The sequence below is a fragment of the Tachyglossus aculeatus genome, chromosome 7 (genome assembly GCF_015852505.1).
Source record: "Tachyglossus aculeatus isolate mTacAcu1 chromosome 7, mTacAcu1.pri, whole genome shotgun sequence".
NCBI classification, from domain to species: Eukaryota; Metazoa; Chordata; class Mammalia; order Monotremata; family Tachyglossidae; genus Tachyglossus; species Tachyglossus aculeatus.
This window is the reverse complement of record NC_052072.1, coordinates 50,589,662-50,616,466: the sequence shown is the minus strand read 5'-3', so window position 1 is coordinate 50,616,466 and position 26,805 is coordinate 50,589,662. Positions and strand designations below refer to the sequence as shown.

Here is a 26,805-nt window from a genome sequence, read left to right as displayed (position 1 = left end):
ACAAAAAGCTTACAGTCTATATTACAGTCTAATAAGCCTGATATACCTGGCCATGGTTTCATATTTAGTGATTTAAAAAAATGTATTCTTTTTATCTTTGTATTTTTGTAAACCTTCCATGTACACACCTCAGTATTTACAGTATTTGATGCCGAGTCAGCCATTCAGGTGCAAAATCAGTGATTTAGAGTGCTCTTTTGCTAGGGACTCCTTGTGAGTCACGTCATTCCCTTAATTTCTCCAACTTAATTCCCTTGGACAACCTGCTGCCCCTCCCCTTGAGCACCGTCATGTCTGGCAGGCTTGGTTCTTTCAGTCAGTCAATCAGCCGGTCATATTTATTGGGGAGATTTCTATGTGCAGAGCACTGTACTAAGTGCTTGGGAGAGTACAGTATAACAGAGTTAGTAGAAATGTTCCCAGTCCACGATGAGCACACTGTTAGTATGTTTGGTTTTGTTCTCTGTCTCCCCCTTTTAGACTGTGAGCCCACTGTTGGGTAGGGACTGTCTCTATATGTTGCCAACTTGTACTTCCCAAGTGCTTATTACAGTGCTCTGCACACAGTAAGTGCTCAATAAATGCGATTGATTGATTGTGAACTGGACTATTCAGAATCCATCCCAGTGTTTCTCCTGAGCCAGGAACAGTGTCCCCACTGCTTCGGGGACTGAAGCCCCGGGTTTCTCACCATCACTTGGCCACATTGTGTCCCACTCCCTGACCAAGACTTTCAAGGGGAGAAGAGGAAAGAGTTTTGAAGAGTAAAGGAAAGGAAATGGGCATACACATAGACCATAAGCTCATCCTTAGACTGTAAGTTCGTTGTGGGCAGGGAATGTCTGTTTATCGTTATATTGTTCTCTTCAAAAGGCTTAGTACAGTGCTCTTCACAGAGTAAGCACTCAATAAAAGCAATTGAATGAGTGCATATAACCAGCTCTGTGATTTTTCTCCTTCATCTGGCCAACTCCTCTCATTTTTGAAGGGCACTGAATGGGTACTTAGAGGGTTTTTTCCCCCTCCTCCAACAAAATGACAAAGGTATGGGGGAAGTTGTTATTAATAAGGATGCTGTGAACAAAAGCCTTCTGAAGGAGGAAGTGCACCAGAAACTCAAAATCCGTATTTAAATGTGAAAGCTAAATATGGATCTGCTGACCACTTTGTTTTGTTCCTTTGAGAAGGAAATCCATTCTTCTTGCTGATCACTTTACAAACCACATCAATTCAGAAGTTCTTCTGGTGTCATAGGAAAGGATTTTTCAGAATGGGGCTTGTCACAATGGAAACAGTTAAACCGAAACACGATTGCATTGTCCTGGGTCGGCCGGACCCAAATTTTATGGTTGCCAGATCACTACTGGCTATGTTGAATTTCACCCTGGTGACTGGGCTGTTTTAGTAGCCTGGTTTATAAATCAGTGGGCACATCAGACTATCCTTGTTTGAGAGGGTGCTATGTAATATTAAGTGCATATCAGCTCTTTCTGATGTAAAAGGCATCAATAATAATACTAATAATAGTGGTACTTTGCGCTTACTAAGTGTCAAGCACTGTTCTAGATACATAATTATCAGTTCAGATGGAGTCCCTGTCCCACATAGGGTTCACAGTCTAAGTAGGAGGGAGAACAGGTATTGAATTCCCATTTTACAGTTGAGGAAACTGAAGCCCAGAGAAGTTTAGTGACTCACCCAAGTTCACCCAGCAGGCCACTGGCAGAGTGAGGATTGGAACCCAGGTCCTTTCACTCCCAGGCCTGTGCTCTTTCTGTTAGTCCATTCTGCTTCCCCTCTGCTGCACAGAGGAGGAAGATGTGCCTTCTTGGTGTAATTCATCTGTCGGGTGTCCAGGTGTGTAGATTAGCGGCAGAGCCAAAGCCCTATTGCTGCTTCCTTGGTGTTCTCGGGACCCAGACTCTGGGCCTTTTTTTATGGTATTCTGTTGAGCGCTTTCTATGTGCCAGGCACTGTCCTAAGCGCTAGGGTAAATGCAAGCAAAGCAGGTTGGACACAGTCCATGTTGCAGATGGAGCCCAAAGGCGTAATCTCCATTTTACTGATGAGGCAACTGAGGTTCAGAGAAGTAAAGTGACTTGCCCCAAGTCACACAGCAAACAGGTGGCAGAACTGGAATCAGAACCTAGGTCCTTTGACTCCGCAGCCCGCACTTTTCCAGGGGTTCACCCCGTCTTGCCCTTCAGAGCGAGTGGAGCTAGCCAGAAAATATGTTTGCACGTGCTTAGTTCAGTTTGTGAGTAGCTCAAGAGATAACTTGGTTAGCAGGCTGTCTTCAAAATTTCTAACACTGACTTTGCATAATGATTGCCTCTTTGTCTGGCTCCTAATTCGTGTTTCTGATTATGTTTTCTGGAAATCCTTTTACTTTGGATCTAAATATACTTAATTTAGGTGGAAATAAATCATAAATAAATTATGTTGCCAACTTGTACTTCCCAAGCGCTTAGTACAGTGCTCTGCACACAGTAAGCGCTCAATAAAAACGATTGAATGAATTAATGAATGAATGGAAATGGACAGTTTCTGTTGAAGGACCATTTTTTTTCAAGCCCCTGCAGTTCTGTGGTTTTACCAAAGACGAGATTATCGAGTTTTGTATCTTTGTAAGGAAACCCCTTCTTTGGACAGCTGTGTTTTATGCTTGCTTATCTATGTTTCTGCAGTACAACGTTGGCACTTTTCTGTGGTCTCTTCAACTGTTACTGTTTTGTACAGAAAATCACTCTAAGCACCTAAGAACATACCTGCTTGTTGCACCTCCAGCCCCAGCAGAAAAATGATTATCAGGAATAAGATACCATGGGGGACACTACAGTCTGTTCCTTCCATAGATTCATGGTCCTGTGGGCTTTTTTTAAAAAAAATGGTATTTGTTAAGCACTTACAATGTGTCAAACACTATTCTAAGTGCTGGGATGTCTTGTCTTGGCTCATGCCGTCAAGTCATTTCTCTTCCAGAACGCCCTGCTCTCCATCTGCAGTTGTTCTGGTAGTGTATCCGTACAGGTTTCTTGGTAAAAATGCAGAAGTGGTTTACCACTGCCTCTTTCCGTGCAGTAAATTTGAGTCTCTGCCTTCGACTCTCTCCCATGCTACTGCTGCCCGGCACGGGTGAATTTTGACTTGTAGCAGATTTCCTTCCACTCACTAGCCACTGCCCAAGCTAGGAATGGAATGGTTAGGCCTCTTCTTGACTCTCCCTCCATTAGCCAAAACTGGTAGAGTATTCGAAACTCTCCAGGTGCGACCCCGAGAGGGGTAGTAGATACAAGATAATCAGTTTGAATACAGTCCTTGTCTTAAATGAGGCTCACGGTCTAAGTCAGAGGGATTTGATCTGCATGTTGAGTAACTGGATTGGGGTTTATCCATTTTTTACGATAGTAGACCCCATCCATTTCTTGTGTAACGTTGAACACCGCTGGAATGTAAAAATCCATTCAGTTTGGTGGATTTAAAGAGGCTTTTGCTTTCCCGTTTTAAAAGTTCCAAGCTATCCAGATGATATTCCAGATTGGTTTGGGTTAAATGGAGAGATTTAAGTGCTTTGGTCTAAGTAGCATCAGTTGTACGTGTGGAAAGAATTTGTAGATTTCTTTTTGTAGTATTGGTAATGGTATTTATTAAGCACCGTGTGCAGAGCACTGTACTAAGCTCTTGGAAAGAGTACACAAGTGAGAATTAGACGTGGACTCTGTTCCTCGAGGGGCTCTCGATCTATGAATATAGGTGGGGTTGAAGACTGGAGACAGACACATCGGGAAAAATGAGATATTAAACAGCCTAAAAGACAAGAACAAATTCACAATCCAGAAAATCCAAACAAAAGTCAGTAGGGAGCTGTGGCTAGAGAAGCACGATTTCAGACTCCTTGTGAGTCAGAGTCCACGGCACACCCATAATCACAGCAATGGCTACCGTAGCCACTGCCTTTTCTGCCTTAGGTGTTACCACATTGAATTGAGTACTGTACAAATTACATTTTTAAACCCATGTTGTTCATTTGTATCTTAAGCTAACATTTTACATGCTCTTCCAGATAGATCCTGAAACACCGGCGGCCATGTTATCCAACCAAGAGTTGGGCTAACATTTGTCTCTTACCTAATCATTTAAAAAAATATTAATGACGAGCACCATGGCTTAGTAGAAAGAGCGTAGGCCTAGGAGTCAGAGGACCTGAGTTCTAATCCTGATTTTGCTACTTGTCGGCTTGTGACCCGAGGCAAGTCACTTACCTTCTCTGTGCCTCAAATTCTTTATCTGAAAATGGGGATTCAGTGCCTGTTGTCCTTCCTCCATTTGGACAGGAACTGAGTCCTACCTGATTATCTTGTATCTACTACCCCAGCACTTAATGCAGTGTTTGGAACACAGTGCTTAACAAATATTATTATTATTTATTATTGTTATCATTATTATTTATTATCTTATTTCTTTTTCAAACCTGACTAGCAAAACACTGTGCCTGCTTAATTTGCTAGTATGTAGTATTTAGACACATATGGCAACAGTTATTTCAAGCCTTTTAATTGTTATATCAAGAAAAAAAGCATAGCTAATAGATATGGAGCCTTAAGCTGATTCTTTCCCCTTTTCCCACTTTCTACCTCTTTGTCGATTGCTTATTTCCTCCTTCCTTTTATAACTTCTCCACCCATTTCTTCTTATATTTCACCGTTTTGGGCTGGGACTCACTACCTCGTTTATATCAGCACCCGATTCCTGTAGTTGTTTTTCCAATATGGTTGGAGAGGGCTTTGGGGAAGAGGAAGCTTGATATGCTCTATAGAGCTGTTATCTGGGAGTCAAACAACTTGGTTCTTGTCCCTAGCCCTGCTTTTGCATGACCTTGAGCAAATCACTTAGCTCTTGCTCATTTTTACTTCCATGCCATTAAAGTGCAGAAGAAAAACAGCTTCCTTGTTTGCAGAATTAGCACCTGCAAGTGGTCTTATGCTCTTGGAGGAAAAGAATATATATATATATATACTATATATATTCATTCATTCATTCAGTCGTACTTATTAAGCACTTACTGTGTGCAGAGCACTGTACTAAGCACTTGGGAAGTACAAGTTGGCAACATATAGAGACGGTCCCTACCCAACAGTGGGCTCACAGTCTAGAAGGGGGAGACAGACAACAAAACAAAACATAGTAACAAAATGAAATAAATAGAATAGTGAATATGTACAAGTAAAATAAATACAGTAATAAATCTGTACAAACATATATACAGGTGCTGTGGAGAGGGGAAGGAGGTAGAGCGGGGGGATGGGGAGGGGGAGAGGAAGGAGGGGGCTCAGTCTGGGAAGGCCTCCTGGAGGAGGTGAGCTCTCACTAGGGCTTTGAAGGGAGGAAGAGAGCTAGCTTGGCGGATGGACGGAGGGAGTGCATTCCAGGCCATGGGGAGGACGTGGGCCGGGGGTCGACGGCGGGACAGGAGAGAACGAGGCACAGTGAGGAGGTTAGCGGCAGAGGAGCGGAGGGTGCGGGCTGGGCTGGAGAAGGAGAGAAGGGAGGTGAGGTAGGAGGGGGCGAGGGGATGGACAGCCTTGAAGCCGAGAGTGAGGAGTTTTTGCCTGATGCGTAGGTTGACTGCTGGCCACTGTAGATTTTTGAGGAGGGGAGTAACATGCCCAGAGCGTTTCTGCACAAAGATGATCCGGGCAGCAGCGTGAAGTATAAATTGAAGTCTGGAGAGATCTATATCTATATAGATATAGATGTAATGACCAGGTGATTTTTGTGGAAGCAGTTTTCTTTTGGGATGTTTTTCATATTCTTAAAATATTTCATTCATATATAATCAGATTGAGAGCATCCACAATGGACTTGAACAGACATGATTGTGGCCTCAAGGAACTAAGAAACTAGCCACAGTGTAATTAGGTGAAGGGCCTTATCGGATGACAGAGGCAGTGTGTGGTGGGATGGGGGAGTGGAAGAAGTGAAAGTCCTGTTGGGGTTAAGCAGAGAAGCAGCGTGGCTCAGTGGAAAGAGCACGAGCTTTGGAGTCAGAGGTCATGGGTTCGAATCCCTACTCTGCCACATGTCTGCTGTGTGACCTTGGGCAAGTCACTTCAATGACCTCAGTGACCTCATCTGTAAAATGGGGATTAAGACTGTGAGCCCCACGTGGGACAACCTGATCACCTGGTATCCTCCCCAGTGCTTAGAACAGTGCTCTGCACATAGTAAGCGCTTAACAAATGCCATCATTATTATTATTATTAAGGGCCACTGAGGAAGGGGTTAGCTGGAGTGATGGCCAGACAGGGTGGTTTTCACCCCATCCTCAACCCCCTAGCGTTTATGTACCTAGCTATAAATTATTCCTTTATATTAATGCCCATCTCCCGCTTTAGACTGTAAGCATGTTGTGGGCAGGGCACGTGTCTACCGGCTCTGTTGTACTGTACTCTCCCTAGCACTTTGTACAGTGCTCTGCACACAGCAAACACACTATAAACACCGTTGATTGATGGAAAGAAGGAGGCCCCAGGGAGTTTAGGGAGGAGAGGCAAGAGTGCTAATGGCATAAGGTCCTGGGATGCCTGATTCTCCCAGCCTTTCCCCAACACTCCTTACTTTCGGACTGTCAGGAGAGGGTCTGGGTATCACCTTGAATCCCCCCCTAACTTCACCAACCCCCAAACTGATTGCTTCTCCCATCTCTTCCTTGGGCCAACTTTCTCCCCAGCCTCTTCTGAAGTTGGATGTTGATTTTCCAAAAAACTACCATTAATCAATCAGTGATATTTATTGACCAATTACTGCGTGCAGAACACTGAACTGAGTGCTTGGGGAAAAACACAATACAATAAAGTTGGTAGACATGATCCCTGCCCAGATGGAGTTTATATTCTAGAGGAGGAGGCGGACATTAAAATAAATTACCCAGTGTGGGGCTGAGGGTGGGGTGTATATCAAGCGGTTTAAAGGGAACAGATCGGGGTGCGTAATTGAGAGGAGAGGGTGGAGGAGAGCATGGGCAGGGAAAGCCCCTAAGAGTTGTGATTTAAGGAGGACTTTCAGGGCAGGAAGAGTGGTGGTGTGTTGGAGATATAGGGGGAAGGAATTCCAGGCTGGAATGGGGATGTATATTTTCACTGCATTGATACAGTAGGAGAAACACTGAGGCCTAGTGGAAAGGGCACAGGGCTGGGAATCAAAGGACCTGGGTTCTAATCCTGGCTCCGCCACTTGTCTGCTGTATGACCTTAACTTCTCTGGGCCTCTGTTACCTCATCTGTAAACTGTAAAGTGTGAGCCCCATGTGGTACATGAACTGTGATCAACCTGATTATCTTTTATCTACCCCAGCATTTAGTTTGGTGCCTGGCACATAGCAAGCACTTAATAAATATGATTTAAAAAAATACCTAGGGGAGGAGAGATGTACATATTTATGTGGGCCATAATGCTGTCTCCCTTTCAGCAGCAGTATCTTTTAATAGTCCCCCTCTAGACTGTAAGCTCATTGTGGGCAGGGAATGTGTCTCTTCATTGTTATATTTTCCCAAGCACTTAATTCAGTACTTCGCATACCGTAAGCACTCAGTAAATACAAGTGAATACGATTAATACAAGGAGAGGGCAGCTAGCTCACTTGATGCTCCCCTAGACTGTAAGCTCGTTATGGGCAGGGAACAGGCCTTCTAATTCTGCTGTCTGGTGTTCTCCCAAGGGTTTAGTATAGTGCTCTCCACACAGAAAGTGCTCAATAAATACCATTGATTGATTAATTGATTTGATAACCATAAGTCCCTTGTAGGTAAAGAACATGCCTCAGTGCTGCTGATGTAAGACGGATAGACTTCTAAAGTTCTACAAGCTTGTTTAGTTTTATCAATCAATTGTATTTACTGACCACTTACTGTGTGCAGAGCACTGTACTAAGGACTTGGACAAGTACGGTATAATAGAGTTGGTAGACATGTTCCCAGCGCACAACGAGCGTACAGTCGAGAGGGTGAGACAGAAGTTCAGCATCTTTTATTCGTGACTGCCCATGTCAGGGGTTTTCCATCTTCAAAGCAAACTATCTCTGGAGCATCAGTGCCCTTCACCCAGCTGGCTCCCAGGCAGGGGAGTATTTGTCAAAGCTGAGGGACCAGAGCAGTAGCAGTTGAGATACGTGAGAGAGCGGCCCATATTTGCCACCGTCACCAACACGGTGAATTTCAGACTTCTAGGATGGCTTCTTACTGGGCTTCTGCTGGTGGAGACACAGCTGGTGGAAAGAGCAGTTCCTCTTCCCAGCTGCACTGCTGTTTGTCTTGGCTTATGCCATCAGTTATTTCCCACCCGTAGCGACACCATGAACACATCTCTCCCAGAACGCCCAGATGTCCATCTGCAATCGTTCTGGTAGTGGATCCATAGAGTTTTCTTGGTAAAAATACGAAAACGTTTTACAATTGCCACCTTCTGCTCAGTAAACTCGAGTCTCCTCCCTCGACTCTCTCCCGTGCCGCTGCTGCCCAGCGTGGGTGAGTTTTGACTTGTAGCAGATTGCCTTCCACTCGCTAGCCACTGCCCAAGCTAGGAATGGAATGGACAGGCCTCTGCTTGACTCTCCCTCCCGTAGCCGAAACTGGTAGAGTACTGGAAACTCTCCAGGTGCAACCCTTAGAGGGGAGTACTGCTGCTCCCACTTAAGGCTAGACACCTTGGAGTTTTCACTTCAACACAAAAACCGCTCAGCGGGGGAAGAAATTGTCGCCATTACTGCTATAATTCCTGTGCTTCTCTCCCTTTTTTTATTTTGGAGAAACTCCTAAGGGAGTTTACCCGCCTTCTATTTAATCTTTTCTCTCATTTGAGTTCCAGTCCTGATTTTTGAAATAAAATTCATTGTTTTTTGTGAAATCATCCAAGTGAAGAAGACCCCTTTCGTAACAGTCTATGTTTCCCTGTCAATCCATCTAGATATAGGCAGTGGTTCAGAGCCAGCATAACTGTAAATTAATCTGAGTGGACCCCTTTTGTTAGTGTTACTTTAGGATTAGCTCCGGCTAAAGGAGAAACTTTCCAGGGCTTTTTAGAAAAAAGATGTCTTTCCGTTCATTTAAAACATTTCTTTAAACTGTGAGTTCTCAAGAAGACACTGAATGACTGAAGAAGTTTTTGAAGCAGGGCACTGGCCCCATCCACCCAGAATGAGTGAATTGAAAGTACAGTAGATGACCATCAGAGTTGTGGTGTGAGGAGCCTCTTTTTTGAAGAATGGACGGGCATCTAAGCTTGAATGAGGATTCCGCATGTCCCTGTTGTTACAGCAGCCAAGGAAAAGAAGGGAACGATGAGGCATATCTGTGTCAGAGAGGGCTCGTGTCATGGATACTACTTTGAGGACCACGTTGTGTTCTCACCTGCTTCCATGCTCTCTCTTTCCCTCTCTAACCTTTCTTCCCACCTACAATTCATTCACACACCTTCTTCTCCCTCGCTATTTCTGGTTCTCTTGTTGGCTTTTCAAGCAGAGACCCCACACTCAAAATATAGATGTGTTTTGGCTTTGGTTTCATATGCTTCAATCCAGAGAGAGTTGGTTGGTGGGTTGCTTCTTTGGGACTTTATATTTGTTGGTTTTGATTTTTATTGTTGAGATTGCCCAAATTACCGAAGCACTTGAAGGGAGGTGTGATTTTTATTTATTTTTGACCTTGTAAAAAAGTCAGTACATTTGTGGGGGATGAAGAAGGGAAGTTAACTTACTCTCTGTTCTTTGATCGTGTCTCTGTCATCACTGACTCCTTGCCCACATTTTCCCTTTTCCCTGGAACTCCCCCTAACTTCATGTCGGACAGTCCACCATTCCCATCTTTCCTAAAATCACATCTCCTCCAAGAGGCCTTCCCAGACTAAGCCTTTCATCTCCCTTATCCACTCTTCCCTCTGTGTCACCTATGCACTTGGATACTCACCTTAGTCCCACGATACTTATTTAAAAAACATCCTCATGCTCGACTATCTCCCCTATCCCTAATCTATTTTTATGTCGGTCTCGCCCTGTAGAATGTAAGCTCCTTGTGTGCAGGGATCATGCCTACCAGCTCTGTGGAATTGTACTTTCCCAATTGCTTGTTACAGTGTTCTGCATGTAGTGAGCACCCAATACGTATCAGTAATGGATTTAGTTTATGGGTTCACACAAGCTGATAATGTTTAATGTTAGGCAAGCCCAGTTCTGGCTGGTAGTTTGATGGGGAATGCCTGAGTTCTTTTGTCCTGTCTGGAGATAGTCAACTTCTCTGAGCCTCAGTTCCCTCATCTGTAAAATGAGGATTGACTGTGAGCCCCTTGAGGGACAACCTGATCACCTTGTAACCTCCCCAGCGCTTAGAACAGTGCTTTGCACTTAGTAAGCGCCTAGTAAATGCCATCGTCATCATCATCATCAAAGCGTATTTCCCTCACGAACCCAACCGAGGGACCCATCCAAGGTCAAAACTGGCCGCCGTTCCCGCTTCTTCACAGACAACAGCACCTGTATATATGTATATATGTTTGCATGTATTTATTACTCTCTTTTATTTGTAGATATTTATTCTATTTATTTTATTTTGTTAATATGTTTTGTTTTGTTCTCTGTCTCCCCCGTCTAGACTGTGAGTCCACTGTTGGATAGGGACCGGCTCTATATGTTGCCAACTTGTACTTCCCAAGCGCTTAGTACAGTACTCTGCACACAGTAAACGCTCAATAAATATGATTGAATAGTATTTACTGAGCGCTTACTATGTGCAGAGCACTATTGTAAGTACTGTAAAAGTGTTTGGGAAAGTCCATTCCAGCAATGTGATACAGGATAATTCTTTTGATTATCTAACTCAGGCAGACCACCCAGGACAGACACATGCTAGCTATTCACAAATAGATGTAATTTTTTAAGAAGCAGTCATCTCTATTAAAAATCAAAGTGTTAACCAGGCGTAGAGAGTTAGTGACAACAAGCAAACATACATCACCCAGCAAAGGGTCAAATTACTCTTAATTCGTATGATTAATCCTGCAAAGAATTGGCTATCACGCACTTATGAATCACACTGCTGTCTTACCTGCCAGAGGGATCTACACTGGCATGCCAAGAACCCAACCCTTATGGTAATAAGGCTGCCAGAGATATTGTTTATTTTTTAGTTATGAAAAAAGTAGTTTCAATTTTAGTATCTAATATGACTAGAAGCGGTGGTCTCCACTTCCAGAACTATGCTCTTTCCACTAGGCCATCCTGTGTGCAACAATGCCTTCTGCTTGGGCAAATACATCAGGAAAACCAGAATTAGTTTTTTTATTTTTTCTTGATTTTTTTTTAATGTCATTTCTTAAGCACTTCATCATCATCAATCGTATTTATTGAGCGCTTACTATGTGCAGAACACTGTACTAAGCGCTTGGGAAGTACAAATTGGCAACATATAGAGACAGTCCCTACCCAACAGTGGGCTCACAGTCTAAGAGGGGGAGACAGAGAACAAAACCAAACATACTAACAAAATAAAATAAATAGAATAGATATGTACAAGTAAAATAAATAAATAAATAAACAGAGTACTAAATAAATAAATAGAGTAATAAATAAATAAACAGAGTTACTATGTGCCAGGCAGTGTACTAAGCATTGAGGTAGATACAAGCTAATTGGGTTGGACACAGTCCATGGCCCTTATGGGGCTTTCAGTGTTAATCCCCATTTTACAGATGAGGTAACTGAGGCACAGAGAAGTAAAGTGATTTGCCCAAGGTCACACAGCAGAGTATTGGAGGAGCTGGGTTTAGAATACAGGTCCTTCTGACTGAAACAGCATATGTAGTGGATAGAAATGGGCTCTGCCACGTGTCTGCTATATGACCTTGGGCAAGTCACTCAACTTCTGTGGGCCTCAGTTACCTCATCTGTAAAATAAGGATCGAGATTGTGAGCCCCATGTGGGACAGGGACTGGATCCAACCTGATTTGCTTGTATCCACCCCAACACTTAGTACAGTGCCTGGCACATTGTAAGCATTTAACAAATTCTCTCTCTCTCTCTCTCCTTATAATAATAATAATAATAATAATTATGGCATTTGTTAAGTGCTTACTATGTACAAAGCACTGTTCTAAGCACTGGGGGGAGGGATACAAGGTGATCAGGTTGTCCCACATGGGGCTCACAGTCTTCATCCCCATTTTACAGATGAGGTAACTGAGGCACATAGAAGTTAAGTGACTTGCCCAAGGTCACACAGCAGACATGTGGTGGAGTCAGGATTCGAACCCATGACCTCCGACTCCAAAGCCCGGGCTCTTTCCACTGAGCCACGCTGCCTTATATCTTTCAGGGGCTAGTCATCTGTTATTTTACCACCCCATATTGATTCTCCCCTTTAACACAGAAGGCAAGTGCAACTGTGAACTGAAATGAAACAAAGCAATGTATTTACAGCAACACAATAAGTTAGCGGCAGACTGGCGATTCATTTTACCAATTTGCTCCAAATGGTTATTGGGAAGAAGGAGGGAAAAGGAGTCTATCCCACTGAGCCCTCATCCAGACCTCATATCACATATGAAAAGTCTGACTTTTGGGCGGTTGAAAGGAGCCCCTTTAGATGTTTAGGCAGGTTGGAAGCAATTTCCAAATAATTTTGGAACCATTATTTTCATATTAGCATGTTTTATGAAGAACAGCTGTCACGGCGTAATTGCCAGATGATGCTTGGGGTAATACCTTCTGACTGATGATATTTTGAGACCACTAGAGCAACAGTATATTTTTTCCTTTTTCTTCCTGCAGAAAAATGTGTCAAGTTGCCAAAAGCTTTCTTTAGCTTTTTCAGGGGTGTGATTGGAGGGAGGTGGGGTGAGGAGGGTATAGGTGTTTGTTATTCGTTGTACTACCAAGTCACAATTGATTGTGCTTCATGTATCTGCAGTTAGCCAATATGCCATAAGAACTGATAAAAACTACCACTCCATTGCCATGGTAAAATTATATAAAATCCAGGTAAAGCTAATGATGTTTGGAGCCTTCAAACCGATTTTAGATCATTCTGTATCAGCCTTACTGTTACAGGTTCAGTCCTCGAAGGCACATCGTTTTCCCTCTGCCTGGCTACTTTGGCATGATTTCAATATATAGTGTTTGGAGAGGGAATTCAAATTAGGACAATTGCCAATCACTGCTAATGATGGTTTTTCTTTTTACTTCTTCCTTAATGCCATTTCCCCATAGACCTTATGTTGCTTTCTGTGAGGTAGGATAGAATTGCCATGCCCATTTTGCAGATTACAGAACTGAGACGTGGGAAAAGTTAGTCACTTGCCTAAAATGGTTTCTCCATTTACCCAATCAGAGGTATAAATATGACACACGTCCCAGATTGCCAAGAAGTTGTTTTAAATTCCAGAGGAAAGGTTTCAAATAGACTGTAAGTTCCTCTAGATCAGAAGTCATGTCCACCAACTGCATTGTACTCTCCCACACGTCAGGCTGTGCACAAAGTTGGTGCTTGAGAAATGCCACTGATTGATTCATGAGTTCATATGTTCGTTGTATGCAAAGTAGTAATTTGGGAGGAGTGTGACATTGCAATCATCTGACTCTGCCACTCCCCGGGCCATTTTGATGTCCAATACCACAGTGAATAATTTCAACATTAAAGGTAAAAGCACAGCTGGGGATATGTCTAGGTGGTCAGTGTTGGCCTTCTGCAATCATAAATTGATTATATATTTTTTTCGAAGTTAGGTCAAAGGAGACATGATAAAAATATAAATACAAAACTTACCAAACTTTCCATTTTGACACTACACCAATATTTAAAGGCAGAGTTTGATTTTTGCTCTGTAAACTGAATCCTGCATTAGGATATACAGTTGTTGTATTTAACAGGGAGATGTAAGCGCCTAGTGGACAGGGAATATGTCTACTAATGCTGTTATATGGTACTTTCCCAATGTCCTGCACACTGTACGTGCTCAATACGGTCCATTGATTGATTGATTACACATAAAAGAGGAAAGTGATGTGTGCCTCGGTTTCCTCATCTGTAAAATGGGGATTAAATACCCGTTCTCCTTCCTCCTTTGACTATAAGCTTTATGTGGGTTGGGTACTTGAAGATGATGATGGCATTTATTAAGCACTTAACTATGTGCAAAGCAGTGTTCTAAGCGCTGGGGAGTTTAACAAGGTGATCAGGTTGTCCCACGGGGGGGCCCATTTTACAGATGAGGTAACTGAGGCCCAGAGAAGTTAAGTGACTTGCCCAAAGTCACACAGCTGACAGTTGGCGGAGCCGGGATTTGAACCCATGACCTCTGACTCCCAAACCCATGCTCTTTCCACTGAGCCACGCTGCTTCTCTACTTGTCCGATCTAATCTGCTAATGCATTTATCCAGCATTTATCACAGTGTTTGGAATAAAGTGCTTTACAAAACCACAGTCATTTTTAACAGTAGTATGACTAAAATATATGCAGTATGTTCAAACAGCTTGTAAGCAAACTAATGACAGAGATAGATGAAGAGTTTAGTTGATTTTTGAAGAGCTTAGAGCTGTTATTGGCATCATCTCCCTTAGTGTTAACTCAACAGCCATCTGTAGCATTTATGTTTATCCTTAGAATTTGTGTGTGAGTTTTTGTATATACATAATAGGATAATAAAATACTATAATATAAATATATAATAATAAATGTACATATACTACTTTTTTCATTCATTTCATTTATCCTTCTTTATTCCTGCTACCATCAGTTGAAGTTTTCCTTTCTCTCTCTCTGCCTGTGTGTCCCCCTTAGATTATAAACTCCTTGAGGTCAGGGACAGTGTCTTTTGCTTTCATTATTCTTCCCCAGGTGCTTAGTGCAGTGCTTTGCATCCAGGCACTCAGCTCAGTACGATGATGATGATGATGATGATGATGATGATAATGATGGTCCACCTGGATGAAGCCAACCAGGGGAGGTTGCAGGCAGCAAGTAAAATTGTAGTTGAAAATTCCAGTCAGTATTGTCTTTGATAGTGAAAACAGGATTTATGTGCCTTTACCTCAGTGTGTACAGTGTCCAAAGCGGGAAAGGAACTTAAAAAAAGGGTTTTTCTGATGATTGTTTTGAAAAAAGAACTATATGTAAAAAAAATAGCCTTTGCCCCTAATGATTTTGGTCAACCAACAAAATCCAAGGGCCTTTTGGGACCATATCACATACCTTGGGGATCGAAAAGGAAGAACAAGTCTTGCCCCCTTGCCCTTAAGAAGATTACATTCCAATGGGTGCTAGTGCACGTGATTGATTAATAATGTTGATGCCTCTAGAAAAATGATACTATCCGGTTTTGATATTGTATTTTTAAAGATGAGGAATGCAGACTGTATACTCGTAAATGCAGAATGGTCTTGTGGAGAGAGCACAGGCCCGGGAGTCGGAAGCCCTGGATTCTAATCCCAGATCCTCCACTTGTCTGCTCTGTGACCCTGGGCAAGTAACTTCCCTTCTTTGTGCATCAGTTACCTCATCTGTAAAGTGGAGATTTATGACTGTGATATACGGGATAGGGGCTGTGTCCAGTCTGATTATCTTGTATCTACCCAGTGCTTAGAATGGTGCCTGGCATGCAGTAAGTACTTAACAAATACTATTAAAAAATGCAGCAATGAAAATATTGTGTTCTCGGAAGACATCAAAGCAGGTGCTTTGATTTAAAGAGAAACAAGAATAATGTCATAAATGGAAGCACAGTTGATATGAGGAAATTTTCGGTTTCCCTGCTTCCTAGCTGACTTGTGGAAGCTTTTCATCCTCAAAGTCGTGATCATAACCACTAAAATTTGAAGGATTCATCACATGTATGAGAGTAAACACATAAATGCACACACTTTATGAATTATCTAAAAAGTATAAAGTTCCATGACATATAAGGAGGACAACTTATTGGAACGTGTCCATGGCCCTTCCACCAGTCAATCAATCATATTTATTGAGCGCTTACTGTGTGCAGAGCACTACTAAGCGCTTGGGAAGTACAAGTTGGCAACATATAGAGACAGTCCCTACCCAACAGTGGGCTCACAGTCTAAAAGGGGGAGACAGAGAACAAAACCAAACATACTAACAAAATAAAATAAATAGAATAGATATGTACAAGTAAAATAAATAAATAAATAGAGTAATAAATATGTACAAACATATATGCAGGTGCTTATTTCATATTATTGTTTCCACCATGAACAAAGAGAAGGAAAGTAAATCCTTTGGTCAACATGTCTATCCCATAGATAAGATACTCTTGAGTGCCATTTGTTTGGAAACAGGTGGCCAGTATTTCCCTGGGCCTTGATCTAATCAATCAATCAATCAGTCAATCAATCGTATTTATTGAGCACTTACTGCATGCAGAGCACTGTACTAAGCGCTTGGAAAGTACAAGTTGGCAACATATAGAGACGGTCCCTACCCAACGGTGGGCTCACAATCTAAAAGGGGGAGAGAGAGAACAAAACCAAACATACTAACAAAATAAAATAAATAGAATAGATAGTCTTCATAAGACTTTCTGTCTTGACTCTGCTTCTTGCCCAAAGCTGCATTTACCCAGCTTGGTGTTCATTTCTAGCTGAGTCAGGAAAACCCTGGGCAGTGAACAAAAGCCCGCTTACAAGGGCATAGTTGTCTTTGCTGACAAACCAGGGTTTTAAAGCTCTTGACCCAAAGCTCACTGCTTGGACTTGCCTGTTAGTGAACAGGGTTGAACTGGTTTGGCTACAACAGGACTTTTCCAAGGCAGCAGGGATGGTAGTGAGAAGAGTGGGAGAGGGAAAGTTGAAGGAAGAGGTTGGAATAATTGATTTTGTTAGAGATCGCAGATCAAAACACTTCCCTCGTCCTTCTCCTCCTCTTTTTTTCTGAGTGCTGTTAAATACCAGCACCCTTCTTTCCATCCTTCCCATTCTTTCCATCCTCTCCCCCTCGTCCCCCTCTCCATCCCCCCCATCTTACCTCCTTCCCTTCCCCACAGCACCTGTATATATGTATATATGTTTGTACAGATTTATTACTCTATTTATTTATTTATTTTACTTGTATATATCTATTCTATTTATTTTATTTTGTTAGTATGTTTAGTTTTGTTCTCTGTCTCCCCGTTTTAGACTGTGAGCCCACTGTTGGGTAGGGACCGTCTCTATATGTTGCCAACTTGGACTTCCCAAGCGCTTAGTACAGTGCTCTGCACACAGTAAGCACTCAATAAATACGATTGATTGATTGATTGATCCTTCTCTTTCTTCCTTTTGCTCCTGCAGGAGATTAACAGGAGCACTGTGGGCTGGGCAAGCCCTATAGCTAGACAGGTTTTGATAACAAGCAGTGAACCATGAGGTTTACCCAATACAGAAATATTATCCCCTTTGTACAGCAATAACTCTCTTCCACTGCCTACTGAATACCCCTGTGCCCAGCACCTTTAAACAAATGCCTTGCTGAATGAGATGTATTTACCAGCGTTTCTCGTATAAAAGGAGGATTGAGTTAATATTTAGGTGTGCCTCTAAATTTATGTCTTTTTATAGGTTGGCTTCTCCCAAGCATTTAGTACAGTGCTCTGCACACAGTAAACTCTCAATAAACGCGATTGAGCGATTGATTGTTTGAGTTTTGTTATGAATTGTTTAGAGATGTATAGTCAGTTAATAGTCAGAAGTGTGCTGTCTGTTAAGTGTTTATTATGTACCAAGCACTGTGCTGAGCACTGAGGTAGATAGTACCGTAATCCAATCAGGCTCAGTATCTGCCCCACAAGGGGTTCACAGTCTAAAGAGGAGAGAGAACAGGTATTTTAATCCCCATTTTACCGATGAGGAAACTGAGAAACAGAAGAGTCAAATGGAAGAACCGGGATTGGAATCCAGGCGGGTCTTCTGACTCTCAGTCCTGGGCTCATTCCGCTAAACCCTGTAGTTTCACTGTTATTGCCCATCACCATAATGAGAGGTATTAAGAGTATTAGGAAGCAACTTGAGAAATGGACCACTGTGTTTCACCCCTGTTGGGGGACCTTGGGGGAGGGGGCAGCAGGGCACAAATTCAGTTTACAAGGGAAAAAGAGTTTTAGTTTTGAAAGGCAAAGCTGGAATGAACTCCCTTTCATTTCAGCTAAGGGGAAATGAAAACAATTGGCAGTTTCAGTTTTGGGGAGTATTGGAGTAATAAGGCAGGGCTAGAAGTACATTGGTTAGGAGTGCTGGGAAACATCAGAGGCCAGTAATCCAGCCCTTAGAACAGTGCTTTGCACGAAGTAAGCACTTAACAAATGCTATTATTATTATTATCTGCAGTGAAAAGACTGTCCTAGAAACATTTTTAGGGCATCGGACAATGCCAAAAATAGATCCAGTGAAAGTATATGTCCACACCCACCTTTCTTTGAGTAGGCTTCCACCCTCTCCCTTTTGTATGTATCTCCCTAGATTACATTAGGAAATGTCTTTGGTGAGCTTTATGTTTGCTACAGTGCCTCTGGCACTGGAGGGATTTTCAGTCTATTCGAAATAACAATTACAGTGCTTGAATAGTCTTCCCTAGCCTTACTTCTGTTTACCATTTGGATCACTTCCTGATGTTATTTATTGACTCCTTGTTTTAATGAATATCACTATTATTATTGCTGTTATTATAATAATTATTATGTTTGTTAAGCACTTACTGTGTAGCAAGCATTATTCCAAGGACTGGATAGGTTCAAGTTAAGCAGGTCAGACACAGTCCCTGACCCACATGGGGCTCACGGTCTAAGTAGAAGAGAAAACCGGTCTTGAATCTCCTTTTTTCAGTTGAGGAAACTGAGGCACAGAGAAGTGAAGTGACTTGCCCAAGGTCACACAGCAAGCATTTGGCAGAGTGGGATTAGAACCCAGGTCCTCTGACTCCCAGGCGTGTATTCTTTCCTTGGGCCATGCTGCTTCTCATGACCATCAATGTACTTAGTTAATACTTAACAAGCTCTCTCTTGCATTGCACCAGTGCAGTGCAAACACAGGCATGTCTGAGGTATAATCTAGCAAAGAATTTCAGTAGTGATAATGAAAGTTTCTTTCACCAGATCAAATGTGCCCCCTAGTTCTGACCTATTTCTTTGGGAACTCCCTTGTTGTTTGAATTTTTAGAAGTTAAAACAGTGTGCCAAGCCCAAATAGTCTACAACTGTGCTTCTCCCCCATCCTTTGAAGCGTTTGTTTTATCTTAATTTTAAGAACAAGGTGAATTGGCCTTAGCAGGAAGTACTGGAAATTCCTTGTCTACAAAGCCCCATTGACTCTAAATGTCTGACAGCTCAGCAAATTTTTGCAACATAGAAGCAGGTTTAGATCAGTGAAAATAAGATCAATTTTTAGAAGCAGTGGGAAAAGCACGGGCTTGGGAGACAGAGGTCGTGGGTTCTAATTCCGGCTCTGCCACACGTCTGCTGTGGACAAGTCACTTAACTTCTCTGAGCTTCAGTTACCTCATCTGTAAAATGGGGATTAAGACTGTGAGCCCCACGTGGGACAACCTGATCACCTTTTATCCCCCCCAGTGCTTCACACATAGTAAGTGCCTAACTAATGCCATCATCAATCAGTCAATCATAATAATAATCATTGTAGTAAACTCTGGGGTAGATACAAACTAATTGGGTTGGACACAGTTCTTGCCCCACAAGGGGCTCACCATCTTAACCCCCATTTATTTCACATGAGGTAACTGAGTCACAGAGAAGTAAAGCCACTTGCTCATGGTCAAAAAGCAGGCAAGCGGCAGAGTCAGGATTAGAACCCAGGTCCTTCTGACTCCCATACCTGTGTTCTATCCATAGGCAACATCATGCTAAATTAAATCTTTCAGTACCTCTCTTCTGTTGTTCGTTGCCCATTGGGCTACCCAGAGGTTAGTTGTGGAAGCAGTTTGAAGGATATGAAGGTATTTCTGGGCTGGGCAATCAAACAAAGACATTTACTGAGCAGCTTCTGCACGTAGCCAGTCCATGCAATGTACTGAGCACTTACTGTATGCAGAGCATGATCCGTGGAAGAATACAATGGAAGCAAGATACCCATTCCCTATAGTCAAGGAATTTAAAATCTAATGGGAGAGACAGACAAAAATGATTTGCAAGTAGCAGGAGTGGGGGGGAAGAATAGGGATGTAACAGAAAGTGTTAAGAAGATAGGTGTGTCATTGTCGAAATTTCCCTTACCGAGGTAATTTCTTGAGGGCCCTGCAAGTTTTATAGGAACACTGCAAATGGTGGCTAGTTAGTTTTAGAGAAATCAATGATGTAATTATCTCGAATGGGATAGAATGTTAAAAACCAAGGGGAAGATATTTTTAAAAATTGGTTCCTCTAGAGGAAGTAACTTGTGTATTATTACAAATCATTCTCCCCCCAAATAAGTTAAGCAGTCTTTTTCTAGGTAGGCTGAATTGTTTCCACAATATGATGGTAGTATTTAATGATTAATCAATCAGTAGTATTTATTGAGTGCCTATAATGTGCAGAGTACTGTCCTAAGTGCTTTGGAGAGTACAATAGAATGAGTAGGCTTAATCCTTACCTCAAGGATCTTACAAGTTAGAAGGAGATACTGCTAAAATAAATTATGGGTAGGAGGAAACAGTGTGATCTAGTGGAAAGAAGCACAGGTCTGGGTGGCAGAGGACTTGGATGTTAATCCCAGCTCTGCCACTTGTCTGCTGAGTGACCTTGAAGAAGTCACTTAACTTCTCTGTACCTGTTATATCTATAATGGGGATTGAATCCTCCTTCCTCTGACTTAGACTGTGAACCCCATGTGGGTCAGGGACTGTGTCCAACCTGATTATCTTGTATCTACCCCAGTGCTTAGTACAGGGCTTGGCACATAGTAAAAGCTTAAAAAATGCCATAAAAAATAGTAGATTGCAAAGATGTTTATTTAAGAGCTATCATGGGTTTTTTAAGATATTTGTTCAATCAGTCATATTTACTAACTGCACTGTACTAAACGCTTGGGACAGTACAATATTAGAGGCAGTAGACCTGTTCTCTGCCCACAACAAGATTACAGTCTAGAGGGGGATACAGACATTAATATAAATAAATTAAAGATAGGTACATAAATGGTTTAGGGCTGAGGGAGGGGTAAATGAAGTGTATAAAGGTGACATAGAAGGGAGTGGGAGAAGAGGAAATAAGGGTTTAGTCAGGGAAGGCCCCTTGGAAGAGATGTGCTTTTAATACGGCTTTGAAGGTGGGGAGAATGATCATCTGTTGGATATGAAGAGGGAGGATGTTTCAGGCCAAAGGCAGGACATGGGTGAGAGGTTGGCAGCGAGATAGATGAGATCAAGTTTCAGTGAGTAGGAAGGCATTAGAGGAGTGAAGTGTGTGGCCGGGGTTGGAGTAGGAAATCAAGGAGGTAAGGTAGGAGGGGATAAGGTGATTGAGTGCTTTAAAGCCAATGGTAAGGAATTTAATCAATCAATCAATCAATCGTATTTATTGAGCACTTACTGTGTGCAGAGCACTGTACTGAGCGCTTGGGAAGTACAAATTGGCAACATATAGAGACAGTCCCTACCCAACAGTGGGCTCACAGTCTAAAAATTAAAAAATTTAAGTGTTTACTATAGTCAAGGCACTGTACTAGCACTGGTATAAGTACAAGATAATCAGGTTGGATAGATTCTCTGTCCCATGTGGGGCTCACAGTCTAAACTGAAGGGAAAAGGATTTAGTCTCCATTTTACAAATGGCATAACTGAAGCATAGAGAAGTTATGCCATGGAGAGCAGCGTGGCTCAGTGGAAAGAGCACGGGCTTTGGAGTCAGAGGTCATGGGTTCAAATTCATTCATTCATTCAATCGTATTTATTGAGCGCTTACTGTGTGCAGAGCACTGTACTAAGCACTTGGGAAGTACAAGTTGGCAACATATAGAGACGGTCCCTACCCAACAGTGGGCTCACAGTCTAGAAGGGGGAGACAGAGAACAAAACAAAACATTATTAACGGAATAAAAGAAATAGAATAAATATGTACAAGTAAAATGAATAAATAAATAGAGTAATAAATACGTACAAACATATATACATATATACAGGTGCTGTGGGGAAGGGAAGGAGGTAAGGCGGTGGGGATGAGGGGGGTGAGAGGAAGGAGGGGGCTCAGTCTGGGAAGGCCTTCAAATCCCAGCTCCGCCCACTGTCAGCTGTGTGACTTTGGGCAAGTCACTTAACTTCTCTGGGCCTCAGTTCCCTCATCTGTAAAATGGGGATTAAGACTGTGAGCCCCCTGTGGGACAACCTGATCACCTTGTAACCTCCCCAGCGCTTAGAACAGTGCTTTGCACATAGTAAGCGCTTAATAAATACCATTATTATTATTATTAAATGACTCGCCCACCATCACACAGCAGACAAATGGCGGAGCCGGGACTAGAACCCAGGTCCTCTGATTCTCAGGCCCATGCTCTTTCCACTAGGCCCTGCTGCTTCTCTTGAGTTGTGAGTGTCCAAGTGCTTAGGAGATGTGTAATTATGCGGTAGCAGTTAGGGGATGAGAAGGTGCCAGATTAATCAGAGAAGGCCTTCTGGAGGAGACGTGATTTCAGAATGACTTTAAAGATGGGGAGAGCAATGATCTGCCAGATGTGAAGGGCAATGTAGATCAATGTAGATCTATGTTGCCAACTTGTACTTCCCAAGTGCTTAGTACAGTGCTCTGCACACAGTAAGTGTTCAATAAATACGATTGAATGAATGAATGAATCTAGGAAGAAAGTAGAAGAGAGGAGGAAGAGCTTGAGCAAGGGGCTAGTGGTGGGAGAGACAAGAGTGAGGGAGGGACGATAGAGATTGCTAATGATAATTATCTGATTATTTGCCCAGAATGGCCAAATTTCAGGAGACCTTAAGTGGGAATTGGCTAATTCAGAGCCAGCCTAAGGAATGAGTGTAGCAGAGAGCCCTAGTAACTTGTTTTAGGATTTTGACTATTAAAAAATTATTATGGGCAGGTTGACATATGAAGAATCAATCAGTCAGTGGTATTTATTGAGCGCAGTGTGCAGAGCACTGTACCAAGTGCTTGGGAAACTACAACACAGCAGAATTAGCAACACAAATCAGGGACAACACAAGTGTATTATCTCATTTTTGGATTCTGGTGTCAGACTATTAGAGGGGATCTCATGATTTCTTAGTGCGTAAGTCATTCATTCATTCATTCAGTTGTATTTATTGAGCGCTTACTGTGTGCAGAGCACTGTACTAAGCGCTTGGGAAGTACAAGTTGGCAACATATAGAGACGGTCCCTACCCAACAGCGGGCTCACAGTCTAGAAGGGGGAGACAGACGACAAAACAACGAAACAAAACAAGAAGTCACTATGCAGCCAATCCCAATTTAAATCCAAAGACAATTTCAGAGTATGACTATTAATGCTAAAAGTTCTTCATATCAAAGCTGTCCTAGGGAACTTAACAGTGTCCACTGTGGCTCCATGGACAGCTCTCCCAGTCCTTCCCACCTCCCAGAGAGACTGGTTAGACCAAGTGGCTCAGGGTGAAACCAGCGTGAATATTAATGGACATCTTGATGACACCAACCTTTTGAATCCTTATCTTCCAACCTCCCCCTGTCCCCACCAAGGAAGACCCCAGTTGGGAGAAAATTGCCATTTCCTCCCTAAGGGGATATGTCCTGTTGCTCATAGATTATATTCCTTCTAATGATTTCCATATATTAACTGTTGGAAAGGCTCATCATCATTCAGAATTCTTAGAGAAGTTCCTTGGGGATATGAAAATTTACGTAAAAAGATAACTCTTCATAATCATACTTATTGAGTCCTTATGGCTATTGCTTTCCAATGCTTATATTCTTAGAATATAAGGGATCGACCTTTTTGGATTGGTTTATGGTATGTTTATGGTATATATGTATATATGTTTGTACATATTTATTACTCTATTTAATAATAGAGTATTATTATTCTAATAATAATAATAAATAATTAATAATTCTAATTATCTAACTAATAATTCCAATTAGAATTAACAATTCTAATTAGAATTAATAAAAATAATATTTTAATTTGTTAGTATGTTTGGTTTTGTTCTCTGTCTCCCCTTTTAGACTGTGAGCCCACTGTTGGGTAGGGACTGTCTCTATGTTGCAAACTTCTACTTCCCAAGCGCTTAGTACAGTGCTCTGCACACAGTAAGCGCTCAATAAATACGATTGATTGATTTTGTTCTTTTTCTCTTTGATTTTGTTAAATATGGCAACTCTTTGAGCAGAGAAAGGAGGAAAAAGTTAATGAACAACTCTCTGCCTTGGTATCTTCATGAACTCAAAATACTGGAGTTGGTAGGATCGGGGTATGGATGGAGTCTCCCTTTGTGAAATGACAGATGAGCCTAAGTCTAAGTCATCCAAACTATCATCATCATCAATCGTATTTCTTGAGCGCTTACTGTGTGCAGAGCACTGTACTAAGCGCTTGGGAAGTACAAATTGGCAACATATAGAGACAGTCCCTACCCAACAGTGGGCTCACAGTCTAAAACTATGGGACCAAGAACCTGTGCAAATTAATGGCTTATGGTTTTGTACAGGGCTCCTCACACTGACTCAGCCCTGACAGTCAGAGCCTCCCTGGGACAGTGGGTGCAAATGAGCAAGTAGGTGACAAGGTGATGTTGCAGCATTAGTAAAAAGGTGGAGAGGTGGGTCGGTCTAATCAGAAACATTGTCAGTCCTACGCAGTTCCTGCTCATGCAGTTATTTAGGAAACATTGAGACCAGAAGAAAATAAAGGTTTCAGCCTCTCGGCGCAAGTACGAGCTTAATTTTTCCATTGGTCTTTAAACTAAAGCCTCAGTAGTTTATTGAAATCCATTTAGTGTGGAACCCAAAACAGATTTAGAGTGGTTCCCCTGGTGATTTTTATTTTTTTTAAAGAGTAGTAGTAGTAGCTTAATCAAGAAAAGGCCCCTGGTGCCTCACTCCCAATGGATTCACTGTGATAATACATTGCAAAAGGTTTAGGTGGTGAAATCTACTACATTGTGTGTGCCAGATTCGTTTACCTCTCCTTGCTCATGACTGCCGCGGGGCTAGGTGGGGTTTGTGGTATGTCTGTACATATACTTATTATTCACCTCCTTTGTCGGTGTTCCTGTTGGGAATTCAATTCCAAGGTCCTGGATCTGTAGAAGCTGGTTTTTGGCCAAAATATCAAGCCCAAGCCGATGGAAACAGACACTCTGGCTCCTGTAGGTTAAATCCCATAAACCAAGTGAGCCTATACTCTAACCCCAGAGATTAAGCATATCTCCTTGTTTTTAGCTAAATTGGGAGGACTGAAATCTTATTTACGGAACTTGAGTTTTCATTTTATATCCCAGTGAAACAGATATGACCAAATGGCCTGTGGGTCAAATTTGAGAGTGACAGGGAGAAGAACAAACTTTGGATGGTATGATGTTGTTGTTGTTATTAAGAATGACAACAATAGAGATTGAGGCACAGGTACACCAGATATTCTTTTGGGATTCTACATTGTTAGGGGAGCAACCGAAATGTTTGGTTGCGGGTGGTTCTAAGGAGATATAGTTTTTTTGAACAATCTCCTTGTGTGCTTTTGTCCATTAAAAAAAAGTCTTTCAAGGACTGCTTCAATGGGAAACCAGAAAAACTTGTCATATGAGTCGTAGAATGAAACAGGAAGTTTCAGCCTCCTGAAAGAAATCTTTAGGAAGCTGAACAATTCATTGTGTGTGCCATGTGCTTCTTTGGGGTGGGTGTGGACAAAAAGTAAATGTGTGTTATTGGCATTTAAACAGACAGAACCCTTAAGAGCCAGAGGCCTGGGCGTCCATTTCTTTCAACATTTAAAATTCTGGAAAGAAGTTAGTACTGAATCATTTACATCTCTCTGTAGCATCTATGCAGTAAGGGCCGAGAGTAGCAACTACATTTCTCGGGATCTCTAAGGACTAAAATAGATATGGGTTTTCCCAATCATAGTCACAAAAAATGAGCAAGAGTTTTGGAAAGCCAAAGATGGTCTGGTTCCACCTGAACCCCTGGAATATGGATCAGAACACGTCCATTATGTTTTGTTTTGTTCTCCGTCTCCCCCTTCTAGACTGTGAGCCCACTGTTGGGTAGGGACCGTCTCTATATGTTGCCAACTTGTACTTCCCAAGCGCTTAGTCCAGTGCTCTGCACACAGTAAGCGCTCAATAAATATGATTGATTGATTGATTGATCTCCAGGAAGTCTGGGCTAGTCACCCACAGCCCCAGGAACAACTTAGCCCATAGAGGCCATCTATGGCATGAGAACCCCAGGGACCCCCAGTTGGTTCTTCCCCTTTCCTGGGGTTGAAGTCACCATATTGGGGGTATGGGGCTGGATTTGGGATGGAAATATGGATCTCCATGAGAAGGTGATCCCAGAATGCATTTTTCTGGGATTTTCGTGACTAAGGGCCCTGTTGGGGCAGGTTCAATCCCTTGGGTTTCTCTGCTGATGATGCTCTCCCTGTCAGGTTGTCGTGGGCAGGGAGTGCGTCTGTTTGTTTTTATCTTGTACTCTCCCAAGTGCTTAGTACATGCTCTGCGCCCATTAAGTGCTCAATAAATACGATTGACTGACAGATTGACTAAGGAAGCCTAAGATTTGGGTTGCCATCAGCCCATCCTTGGAGCAGCTGACTGTTGCTCAGTCATGGCTAATATTGGTCCAATTGTG

At 42.3% G+C, this 26,805-nt stretch overlaps 1 protein-coding gene and 2 non-coding genes across 3 annotated transcripts in view; 1 reads left to right on the top strand and 2 right to left on the bottom strand.

The window, feature by feature from the left end:
• LOC119930703 (aryl hydrocarbon receptor-like) overlaps positions 1-26,805 on the top strand; it is a 155,571-nt gene that overhangs the window by 27,380 nt on the left and 101,386 nt on the right. The window lies entirely within an intron of this gene.
• LOC119931038 lies at positions 3,146-3,283 on the bottom strand. Its single transcript, XR_005451907.1, has one exon. It is a non-coding gene; the product is annotated as a small nucleolar RNA SNORA7 (small nucleolar RNA).
• Positions 8,533-8,670, bottom strand: LOC119931267. The gene has a single exon (XR_005452116.1). It is a non-coding gene; the product is annotated as a small nucleolar RNA SNORA7 (small nucleolar RNA).